Source organism: Callospermophilus lateralis, unplaced genomic scaffold (genome assembly GCF_048772815.1).
Source record: "Callospermophilus lateralis isolate mCalLat2 unplaced genomic scaffold, mCalLat2.hap1 Scaffold_322, whole genome shotgun sequence".
Classification (NCBI taxonomy): Eukaryota; Metazoa; Chordata; class Mammalia; order Rodentia; family Sciuridae; genus Callospermophilus; species Callospermophilus lateralis.
The window spans coordinates 999,112-1,012,523 of record NW_027513801.1 but is presented as its reverse complement, the minus strand read 5'-3'; the positions used below and the strand labels follow the sequence as shown (position 1 = coordinate 1,012,523).

Sequence of the window (13,412 nt, the reverse complement as noted above, 5' to 3'; positions counted from 1 at the left end):
CAAACAACAGAAAATCAGATCAGTATACTCTGAGAATCCTTTTTCTACCCTGGATTTGTAATACAATCACATTTCAGCTATCTCAATAATATATGTCTTTTTTAGAATTGCTATGAATGAATTAGATATTGGCAGTTTGTGGAATTTATAGGAACATTCTATTTAGTTCTTTTTTGGCAGGGGATACTGGGACTGAACTCAGGGGCACTTGACCACTGAGCCACATCCCCAGCCCCATTTCATATTTTATTTAGAGACAGGGTCTCACTAAGTTGCTTAGTGCCTTGCTTTGCTAGGGCTGGCTTTGAATTTGATATCCTTCTGCCTCAGCCTCCCGAGCCGCTGGGATTACAGGCATGCGCCACTGTGCAAGGCCCTCTTTAGTTCTTAAATTAATTTTTTACCTCTTACTCAAAGCATGTTTACATTAAAAGGATTGCACTAGTGTGAACTGAGATAGACTGACAAATGTTCTGAGATCTAGACCCTGCTCAGTTACTGGGGATTTAAATGAAACAGGGCAAACAAATCATTTCATTTCTTTCCTCAATAGAGAATGTGACCACAAGTCTGAGACTCCTTTCTGTTTGAAAATGCTTTGATTTTATGATTCCCTACTTAAAAATCTTACTTAGTCAGATAAATAAAGTCTACTATTCCCTAGTCACATAAATGCACTGAGATGTGCAATCTTATCTCAATAAAAAAAAAGAGTACAGGAGCTGGGTTATAGTTCTGTTTGTAGAGCATTTGCCTTGTATGTGTGAGGCACTGGATTCGATCCTCAACACCACATAAAAACAAATAAATAAAACAAAGGTATTGTATCTGTCTACAACTAAAAAAATTTTTTAAAAAGGCTACATTAACTTACATTCATTCAGTTATTCACACTGTACCTTTGCCCATACTGCAAGATGAAATCCAAATGGTAATTAAAAATGCAAATATTGTAGGAGTTTAAAAGCACCAAAAAGTAAGAGAAATAAATCCAATCACTTTCTGTGCTAAACAATCTTAATATTCACAACAGATAAAACTCTTTCTAAAGGAATATCACTAAAAAATATAAAACAAACTTACTTGGTTCTAGCTTCTTCAGGTCCTCCAGTTTAAATTCTTCCTGGGACTGTGTGGACTAAATTTAAAATATGCATATTATATCTTTTCATTACAAAGATTTCACTACACCCTATGTCTTTTAAGTGGCAAGAATCAAATATTAAAATAAATATATTTCTTGCTTTAAAGGTAGAAAATGAAAAGTTCCAAACTGATTTTTGGAATATTCAAGCTAATAGAAACAGAAAAAATTAAAATCATATCTTTTATTTCTACAGTGTACAAAGTATGAACTAAATCATTTATGTGTGAGTTCAACTGATCAATTACAATTGTTATAAAACCCTTCTGAGATAATATTGCTTTGGGCATGAATGTCTAATATCTTATCAGAACAATTTAGAATAATTCATTAAAAAAATCCATTTACCTGTAAAGCTGCGCTTCGCAATTCCAAGCATGTTGCAATTTTGCCTATGGTTTTCTGTAGGGAAAAAAAAATGCTATACATCCCAAGATAATTTTAACTGTCAGTTACTAAAATCAAGAATTTTTATTTATAAGAGATCTATAGGGACTGGGATTTTAGCTCAGTGGTTGAAAACTTGCCTCACATGTGTGAGGCACTGGGCTCGATCCTCAGTACTACATTAAAAAAAAAATAAAACAAAGATATAGTGTCCATCTACAATTTAAAAAATTTACAAAAGAGATCTATACTTCTTTAAATAAATTATTATTCCTTTTCTAGCACCTTGCAGATTTTAGAGAAGAGAATCTGAAGACAAAGGGCTGAGAAGTGGGAGAGAGATGAGTATATATTCTCCTCTAAACTAATATGCCATAACCAATTCTAAATCAAGTTTGGTTTGGTGATAGGTCTAGATATGATTTAAAGGGCAACAAAGATAGCCATTATGGAAAGCAGTGTGGAGGTTCCTCAAAAGATTAAAAATTGAACTATGATATGATCCAACAATTCCACTCCAGGATATATGGCCAAAGGAAAGGAAATCAGTAAGCTGCAGAGACACCTGCACTCCCATACTCATAGCAGCACTATTCCTATTAGCCAAGAAATGGAAACCTAAGAGTCCATCAACTGATAAGTGGATAAAAAAAAATGTTATATATACACAATGGAATACTATTCAGTCATAAAAATAAAGAAATCCTATCCTTTGCAACAACATGATGGAACAAGATCATTATATTAATGAAGTAAGCCAGGCACAGAGACAAGACCCAAAAAATCTTATTCATGTGGAATACAAAAAAGTTGATTTCATAGAAGTTGAAAGTAGAATAGTAGTTACCAGGGGTTGGAGCCAGTAGGGGTGGGTGGAGGGATAAATAAATGCATCCTACATTTCAAAAGAAAAAAGAAAAATTTGAAAGTTTTTAAACATAAGAAATGATAAGTGAGTAGAAAATGTTAACTGGATTTAAATATCACACAATATATACATGTATCAAAACATGTTACCCCATTTATATGTACTATCTTTGTTATCTGTAAGTTAAAATATTGACTTTATTTGTTTTAAAAATAGCTCTTTTTTAGTTGTAGATGGACATAATACCTTTATTTTATTAATTTGTTTTTATGTGGTGCTGAGGATTGAACCCAGTTCCTCACACATTCTGGGCAAGCAAGCACTCTACCATTGAGCCAGAACTCTAGCCCCCAAATACTAACTTTAAAAAAGAAAACAGAAAATTAAAAAAATTAAAAAGGGGGATGGCAATGAAAAGGGATTTTTGACATCTTCCCTTCCAATCATCTTCTCATAAAGCCTGAAATTTACTAAAAGATATCTGAAAGATAGCACAATGGTCTAATTTAATTCTGATTAAAGCTCAATTCTGACTTGTTTAAAAACGTAGGCAATATTAACAAAATCAGTATTTGTGATGAATGGTGCAGATTTTACAGTCTACCTGTTTTATAAAATAAGCTACAAAACAGATGTGATAGGGCACAGTCCTTGCTTTTAATATGCTCATGTTCTATTATGTGTGATAAAACATATACAAAATCACTATATTAGAAAGAGAGACACTCAATCTATAAGCTTCAGCAAAATAAGTTCCTTTTATGTCCTAAAGGAAAAGAACAAGATCTACATTAGGAATCCAGTCCCAAAGACTAATGAGGATTTTCAAATCAAAGAGTTTGGAAAATTGTCATGGTTTAATTACTTAAAATCCCGAACTGAAAGCAGAGGGATAGGTTTGAAAAGTAAAGTGAAGTAGGGCATAGTCATTCTGAAAATGGACCTTCCACAAACTCCTTGCTGAGGAATCTAGGATTTCTTTAACAATAAGTTACACAGAAGTGTGTTTTTATTGTTCTTTTTTTTAACAGACATGCCCTTAAGAACACTGTTGTGAGCTGGGCATAGTTATGTGTACCATCTACTGGCAAGGCTAAGGCAGGAGCCTAAAAGTTTAAGGCCTGTGTGGGCAACACGGTGAGATTCTTTCTAAAAAAACAAACAAAAAACCCCTTGGCTATTGTGATACAGGTATGCAATGTATACATAATTTAAAGGAAAGGGGAAAAACTGAAGGAAAAATCATTTAAGTTATTTCAAACTGTCTAAACAATATTCAGAATAAGAATATGAATAGCTAAGGTGGAAATGAAAAGGGTGTGGTGCTGTATTGCAGTAACATAATTTTTTGAAGTAGACTTTAAATATTTTAAAAATACAAATATATTTGGGCAAGAAATACAGCTAACCCTCTGGGGGCTTTTTCTCCCCAAACTCCTGTAACTAAGAATTAATAAACACAGGCCTATGGACTAAAAACTTGCTTAGGTTTAATTAAAAAGTTATGCAAAAATCACTCCCATTTCCCCTTGTGCAAAAAAAGAAAAGTATTAATAAGAGTGAATTAGGTCACCAGGATTTTCACACTGCCTTTTCTTAAGAGATGAGGAAAAGACTAACACATATTTTTCACTATCTACAGGATTAAAAATTGACTTAAAACTAGTTACTCTGAGCCAGGAGAAAATGGGAGTCGTTTCCTCCCATTTCTTCTCTTCTTTTAGAATGAAGTTACTTTAAAGTATCCCCTTTTACATAATCTCTATCAGGGAATCAACTTGATATACAAAAATTTTAATTCAAGGAAGAAAGAACAGTACTGAAACATTTTGCAATCTTATATATTTATTTAGCTGACAGATCTGTACGCCAACTTCTTGACTTGAGCTAATTTTTTTCCATTTGTTTTTTGGTTTGGGGGGTTTTGTGTGTGTTTTCTGTTTTGCTTTGAGAGGTGATACATAAAGAGTTATGAAAATTCAGAGTTAAGCATTGAGGTGGAATGCACTTATTCCCAATCCTTCTGTTTTTCCAAGTGACTCGGAACAATCTCCAGTCTTTGGGTTACCCACGCTTTTCAACTAAAAGTGTGGATGACTTCCATTAGAGTTAAATAAGGCCTAAATAGTTAACTAAAGTAATTCATTAAGTGATAAGTTATATATCTGTATAAATGTTCACTTAATGTTAGGCAAAGCATAATCAATCTGATTTTTTTTTACTTAAATATAACAGTTTTTTGTTTATTTTTCTGCTTAATGGACTCAAGAGCAATTTCATTTGGAATTGAATATATCTAGATATTATTTGATGGTATCTTTTGCTCTTCTGTGAATTCAGAATTGTTGCGTTGAGCTTGGGCCTCTTTTTGTAGATGTCTTGCTAATCTGTAAGAAGAAAACTTTTTTTTAGAACTGAAAGCAAACTATCTCAACTGCAACAAAGTAAAACAAATTAAATCTCTTAAAAACAATAAAGTGCATAATACTTTGTTATGTTATTGAAGTAATTCCACATTTTCAAGGCAAATCTACATTACCCTGAGAATCAAACTTTTTACAAAAAAAAAGTTTGTACAAAATAATGATGAAATAAGATACTTTTTATACCATTTCACTGGGACAAATTTCAGAATCTTAGAGCTGCAAAGAATCTCAAAAAGCACATAATTCAACTTTCTTTACTATGCACTAATTTCTTCTATAAACAACCAATAAATAGTTGTCCAGATTCTACTTTAACACTTCCAGTGAGCACCAATAATATATCAACCATAGATACGTTATCATTCTATCATAATTCATTTCCCAATGAGATTTGCCCAAATCCAAATTACAGCCATGACAATAACTCCATCAAAATATGCTTTTGAAACATTTTTAAATGGAAAATAAAGAAAAGCCGTCCACCAATCAAAAACAGAAAATACTGCTTGCCCAGTTATCATCATATCTAAAAATGGCAGGTAGGCCTTGAGTGAGTTTTCCAGGATGAATTTATGATGCTAGTCCAAGCTCAATGGTGAAGATCCAAAGCTATTTCTGAGACAGCAAAAGGCAAAGACTTACTCTTATGAAGAAAGAGAGGAAAAAAAAAGAGACCAATTTTAGACACAGTATATGATTAGACATATTTCTAAACAAGTTATAAAAATGGCCAATAAACACATGAAAAGATATTATGTATCATTAGACATCAGGGAAATGCATATCAGAATCATAAAATAATTACTTAGCACCCATGCAGATGGATATAATTTAAAGAGATGAAGAAAATTATAGGCCTAGGGAGAGTACGGAAAAAACTGGAACCCCCATACATTGCTGATGGGAATGTAAATTGGTGCCAGCCATTGTGGAAAAGTTTAATATAGTTAAATACAGAGGAACTGTATGCTCCTTCAAACTCCTGAATGGATATATCCAAAAGAACTAAAAATAAATGTTCACACAAAGCACATGTACACAAATGTTTACAGCAGCATTATTTGTAATAATCAAAAAGTCATAAAACCAAAATTTCCATCAACAAAACGTGGTACATATATTCAGTAGACTATTATTCAGTCATAAAGAGGAATGAAACTCACATAATATGCTAGCTACAGTTATGAATGAACTTCAAAAAGATTATGCTATATAAAAAGAAGTCATATGTAAATGGTCATGTTATATGATTCCATTTACATGAAATGTCCAGGAAAGGTAAATTCATAGAGAAAGAAAGCAGATGAGTGGTTTCCAGGATATGGAAAAATTTAGAATGACTGATACCAGGTGTGAAGTTTCTTCTTGGAGTGGAAGAAATTTTTAGGAATTACAATAGTGATGGTTATAACACATTGTGAATACATTAAAGACCACTTCACTGTACACGTTAAAATAGTGAGTTTTATGGTATATGTAAAAAAAATGCTAGCAAAATATTTTGAAAATAAGATTTCTATTCTGGTTGAGGTCTGGGAGTAGGAATGACAGCAAGTGCTAGGTAGAAAAGGCAATTAAAGAAGAAGTTCATCACAGTTCCAAAAAACAAGAACTAGATAGGAGTTCTATTCTATGCAATCATATCCTTAAAGATCAAGTAGTATTCTCAATGGCCTCTATCCTCTTTATGAAAAGTCTGCATCCTTTATCATTAAGCAAGAAATTCTTACAAAAAAATCTTAACATTTGCTAAGATAGCTCCACCATGTTACTCAGTCAAATTTTCATCCATTTACTTACTTGCTTCCAAAGCTGGAAACCACACAATATATTTTCCTAAAATGTCATTCACTGACTCATAGTCTCACATTTTTATAAATTCTTATGCAGGAGAAGGTACAAATAAATATGGCCCATTGTCCTTTTTCTGTATTTGCTTTCTTTTTTTTTTAACTCTTGCTGACCTACGTGGACTCTTACAGGAATTCACGGTCTATACACCCTTAGCAATGTCAACTATACATCCCTGAGTTCAGGGAAGTTATAGTGTAATAGTTTCTTTATTTGAATATTTCTACATATAATTTGCTAGGAGTGGCTATCAACCTAAGCAGGATTCTTTTTTTTTCTTTAAATAGTTTTTGTTTTGTTATTTTTTTAGTTTTAGTTGGAACCAATACCTTTTATTTTATGTATTTATTTTATGTGGTACTGAGGATGGAACCCAGTGCCTTGCACGTGCTAGGCAAGCACTCTACCAATAAGCCCAAGCTCCAGCCCCAGCCCCTAAGCAGGATTCTTGTCAGGAAAAAAAAGTATAGCTTTCAACTCCTGGTTAAATACTAATAATCAGGGCTGGGGTTGTGGCTCAGTGGTAGAGTGCTCGCCTAGCATGCACAAGGCATTGGGTTCGATCCTCAGCACCACATAAATGTAAAATAAAGATATTGTGTTCATCTAAAACTTAAGAATAAATATTTTAAACTAAATAAATAAATACTAATAATCAGAATAAATGAGACTAAATTAAAATAATCCTGTTTTCAAAAATTAGGCAACAGATTGGGAGAAAATATTGTAAAAATAAAGAACTTTTATCTGTAGTACATAAAGAACACCTACAACTCAATAGGTAAGAGATAATTCAATTTAAAAATAGGTAAAAGCCTCTACTCAAAATGTCATGTGTCCGCGAAGTTTTCCCTGATACCAGATTTAAAATGGTGGTCTCCTAATTTCTACCCCATATTCCTGTATTTCTCTTCCCTACTTTATTCTTCTTCAAAGTATTGACCATCATCTAAAATACAGGCAAGATGTTTTGCCAAAATGTGACAATAAGGCAAGAATCCAAGTTTCTATAGCTTAAGAGTCATTTTCTAAGAATGACAATAGACTCAATCTAAAAATTAGACCTATTCAACAGTAACCAAAAAGCATAAACATGTGACATGGCAATAGCTGATGAGGCAAATCAACTATTTAGAATAACTTGATGGTAAAGAAAGATCAGGCTTAAGCTAAAACCTATTAGTGTCACACAAATTCAACTAATTACCTACAATAATTAGTAAGCTTTGTCCTGCTTTAGTCAAACCAATTTTTAAAAAATGAAGTTACAGGTGATAATATAGTTTATACACAGTCATCAGTTGTGTCCATCGAAGGGGGACACTGTCCAGGTGTACCCTGGATATTTTTTGAAATCTCTGGGCTGATTCTGCACCTGATAAAAAAGATAGCACAATGATAGACAACAAATGAGAAAAAGGACAATCATCTGGTCCAAAAACTTAAGACATGAAATTAAGAAGCAGACAAAACAGAAGACAAACAACCATATCACTTGGAATGTATTACTCTGAAGGCAAGTGCAGTAGAGAGAAACACAAATTATTTTAAGCAAAGTAAGAAAAGACCATAGCAATAAGTTATTTTTAGAGAAAACCAACTGGAGAAAAAATATGTATGTTAAGACATGTCAACTTGACACAAAGATAAAGTAGAACAGGAATCTGAACCCATTTACAAGCTGAACAGAGCTGAATAATGAAAGCTAGTGTCATAAACTTGGCTGCTTGACTGGCTTTGTGTAAGAAAATATCTCAGAACTTTGAACTTAGGAAATTCCAACTTGTCTTGCACCAGGTCACGAGCTCCACAGAGCAGGAACCTATTTCAACAAGCAGGTTTAAAAAACATTTAAAAAATATTTTTCATTGCTATTAATGATACACTTAAAAATGCAGTAAGTGCTAAAATCCATCAAAGTAAAATGCACTGAAAAAAATTAAACTTACTCAGAAAGATGTTCAGAATTTGGGATACAGACAGAAACTGAAATTAGAAGAAAAGTTTTATATTTACAACAGCATATGAACTATGATGAGAGTAACAATTTAGTAAAGAGTTCATATTGTGGTTGACCAAAAATAATGGAATAAATAACAAAATCCACAAGCGCACAGTTATATATACGTACCTTTCTCTACTACAACTTGGCAAGTATGGGTTTCATGTTGACTTAAGTGTGCAGCCATATTATCTAAGCCAGAAACATCAGTTAGGAAATCACAATTAAGGCACACTAGAGTAATGCCCCTATTAAAAAATAGCATAAAAGAAAAGTTTTTATCTGTTGTTAAATCTATATACAAGTTCAATGATTATTTTTCCACAAATTATCTTTTTGTGTAATAAATGTAACTTGTTATTTGTTATATAAATTTGATGTAACTGAAATGATTCTCTATAAAATGGTACAGCTATGTCCAAATTTTGCTACTACTTATTTACATAGAGTATTTATGTTTTATAAATATTTATCTTTTGTACCAGTCAAAAGACCTACAACCAGTCTAGGTTCCATTAACAATTTGCAATAATATAGGCAAGTCACATTCTATTTGTTCCCCTGCCCATCTGCAAAGTGAGAATAGCATTCATTCACTCAATATATATTTACTGAGGTTGTCTATACAACTGTATCACTGTTATTATGAACCACAACAACAAAAAAAGCCAGTCAGTACTTGAATGAAATTTATAATCTAGTGTTTTATTTAGTTGAGGACAAAATTAGAAGAAAATTATAAAGTATTTAGAAGTATAGTATGATACCTGCCACTACATGCCAAGGTTTTAGCATGATCTTTCAAGGGTGGTTATTATTTAACATGGAATTAACTGACGTAGTTAATAAAAATGTTGGAGTCCACAAATTTGGAATCCTCATCATCCCAGCACTGTGAATGCTATTGCCTACCTGATGGGGCCTATACTACTCATTCTCTTTAACAAAACTTGTGAGTGCTGTACAGAGAAAGGAGAAAGAAACTCAAGTCCAGAGAAAATAAAGACAGCATCATGCTGCCTTAGCAGGTCAAAGCAGGGAGAACTCCAATATGTTCTTGATTCTTAAATAACACATGAAATGATTAAGGACTTTCAAAGGAAGTTAGGAAACAAGTCCCAAAATCATGAAAAACTTTTTCTGAGTCTAGAATAGTTCTTATACTCACTGAATTAAACTGAATAACATTTGCTATCTGAAGTATTTAAACATAATTGGCATGTTAAAGTTATGTGTCAATGGCCTTAAGATTCATATTTAAAATGTGTTTGATCTCGTGACTTTTAATTGAAAAGTATCTTAAATATTATTAAGACTGTAAAAATATTGAGATGGTTCAGAGAACTTAGAAAGCCACTATATAATTGAACTTATTAGATTTATTAAAATGTTAAGCAATTGGGAGCTAGTTGGGTCAAGCATTTGAAGTGCTGTTTAAAAGAAAATCAAGTATATTTAATGGATAAATGACACTAAATTGTTTAAAGTAATTTGAACTTAAATGTCACTGTTGAAAAAAATTCACTCTGTTCAATTTAAATGAACTTTATCTTACATTAAATTAAAGTTCCTCTAGAAAGTGATTACTAAAAAGTACTCAAATTCTAAATGGAGTATTTCTAAAATTCTAAATGGAGTATGGAGACTTAAAAGCTTAAAGAAAGTTAAAATGTAAAATACTTAGCTTAAATAACTAACTACAATTTTTTCTATGAACAAACTGCCCTCATAGATACTAAAAAGAGTTTCACTGGTAAAGAACAGGCTACTGCCTATTCCACTGGATATAGATAATTTAAAAAGGGATGGCATGACTAACTCAATCTGTTTTAAACAGGGATTTGTAATTGGAATTTTTAATCAAATTTCTTGATTTGGGAAAATATGTGAGTCTGGGAATATTATAGTTGAGTCATTAGTAGAGAAAAGATGGTCTGTACAGAGAAAGCAGAAAGAAACCCAAGTCCAGAGAAAATAAGACAGCATTGTGCTGCCTTAGCAGATCAAAGCAGAGAGAACTAAAGTAAGTTCTTGATGACTTTTTGTTTTCCTTATTTGCTCTGCCTGTTGCTCCTCTACTTAAGGGTCTATAAGAGTCTTTGGAATCTCTCTAATAAATCAAAGTTTCACCTAAATTTTGTTTAGGTGAAAAAATTGATCATTTAACTGATCACTGTTATTATCAGTTTAATACAAAGTATATACATTCAACGTTCATATATTTGATGTTCATTACATAATATATATGTTACACCAGTATATGAATACAAACAAACAGGATACTTCAGACTGATTTCTCCTCCTTAAGTTCTATTTTAATAGCATGATATATGTGTGCACTGAGAGAATTCACTGGCACATCAAATCTAAAATCATCTGCTTTCTCCCCAAATCATCTCCTCCTGACTTTCTTATGGTCCCATTTCACTTGACACTAAAGCTCAAACCATAGTCACCTATGACTTTCTCCTTTCTTAAAACATTTAATATGTCAAGCATTCTATAATATTAACAACTTATTGAGTACTTATCTGTGCCAGGCTGCTTTTAAACATATCATCTCATCTAAATCTTACAACAACCTGAAGAGTTAAGTGTTATAATTATTACCCTTTTATACAGTACAGAGTTAGCTTAGTAGCCTACCAAGGACATAGAGCTGGTAAAGGTCAAAATCAGGTGTAAAATTATGCACTTTGATTCCAGAGCCCATATTACATCATAAACACAATGTAATACCACCTCACCACCTTAATTCAGATCCCTAATCTAAATGATTTATGCACCTACAACTCACCTTGCATGTCCCTGAATTCAACTTTCCTTCAGTATCACTTGAATCTACACAAAACACTAATGGTTCTCCAGTGCCCTCTGAATTAAGTCCAAATTTCCTAAGTTTAATTTTCAATGCATTCCAATATGATTGTAAGCTCAAAATTGTTGCTACAGACTTTAATCCATTACTATCACACAAACATCATGTTCCATCCATTTACTACTAGCCATACTTTCTGTATGTCTTCTCTTTTTCATTTCTGCACTTTTGTGCTATTTTCTCCAACTAGAAGATCCCTCTGCTTCTTCTGCCAGTTTAAAAAAAAACACTCATCCTTAAAAACAAAGTAAACCTAATTCCTATCCAGATCATTCCAAGTGATCTCTCACTTCTCTGAAATAACTTATTGCACTTATTAAAATCCATAGTTACTTCTGTTCATACTTTATTTCCCACCTAATGAACAACATTCCCTGAAGGCTAGTTCCAAGATTGCTTTATCCCTATCATCTACACAGAACCTGCTACAATACATACATGATAAATGCATAATACACATAATATACACAATAAAAAGTATTCCATTTCAATAAGTAATTACAAAGATTGGGGGATATGGAATTTTATAAATATGCTAAGTTCCACTCACAGAAATTGACCAATTCCAATGTGAGACATAATGGTAGTTGAGAGAAAAACACTCCAGACCTTTAAAAAATCAGATAATTTGTTTAAAAAACTAACACACATCTGAGCTAGACAACAATGAGGTAAAAATCAAATTAAAATCTGATTTTTAAAATGCAATAAATCCTATTCATTCTTATAAAAGTCTTTATTAAGGCAGTACCTCAAGTAACAATCAATTTCTCTGAATACAATAAACACTCTAATGAGACTAAAAGTTTTAATATTGAACCATTATTTTTTATCTTCCTGTGAGCTACTGGCTCAGCATCATAAATGGGACCTTTTGTCCAAATACATATTTTTTCCATATACATTAATTTATTCAACAAATATTTACTGAATGCCTACTATATGCTAGGCTTAAAAAAACAAAAACAAATGAACAACAACAACAAAAAAAAACACAAGCCACATAGAATGTAGTAAGAGAACACAGACCACAGACAAACAAAAAGTAAAATATACAGTATTGCAAATGCACTTTGAAAAAAAATATTAAAAGGAGGTAAAAGTGCTAGAGTGAAGCATGGGGGGAGTGGATACAATTTCAAATGCAGTAATTAAGGAAAGGATCACTGTCAGAGTGGAGATAAAGGAGTAACCATATAATATCTGGGAAAGAGTAAACTATGCATAGGAGATAATAAACACAAAGATCCTAAGACATAATGCCATTCCCTCTTCCTCCTTTTCCATGAACCCAAAGCATCAAACAAGTCTTTGGCTATACTTATCAATAAATTAGTTTGGTGGAACAAAGATATTGTTATTTCAAGGAGAATAGCAACATAAGCAGAAAATAAACAAAGAAAAAGAAACAAAGGAAATCAGAATTTTAAAAAATGGTGCTCAATGGATTTTGAATTCAGTGTGTGGTATAACCAATGCTAATTATCAACATTCATCCATAGTTTCTTTACAGAAGCTAAGATGTATACTTCTATTTGAAAAAGAAACAAACAAAAAAGAATTATGAAGACTACTGATTTCAAGAATTTCAGTGGTTTCATATATGTGCTTCAAAAATTAACAGCGTCACTTTAATAGGTATCTTAAGTAACTTTTTGATATTCAAATATTGTTGGTGGGCCTGATTTTTCCTTTCATTTTACAATGCAAATGCATGAGAATTTCATCTTGACACCATTTGTCACCAATGAAATAAATTTACCAAGAGATTAATGGCATATCTCAGGTCTTATAAGGAGCAATATAATATCCATTAGGAATCACTCAGATTTCCAAACTGGCACTCCCAGACAGTT

General features: G+C 32.3%; 2 pseudogenes; both read right to left on the bottom strand.

Annotated features, from left to right (window-relative positions):
• LOC143640520 (axin interactor, dorsalization-associated protein-like) overlaps positions 1-7,572 on the bottom strand; it is a 32,606-nt pseudogene extending 25,034 nt beyond the window's left edge.
• Positions 7,573-8,621: 1,049 nt separating this feature from the next.
• LOC143640519 (zinc finger protein 280D-like) overlaps positions 8,622-13,412 on the bottom strand; it is a 50,758-nt pseudogene continuing 45,967 nt past the window's right edge.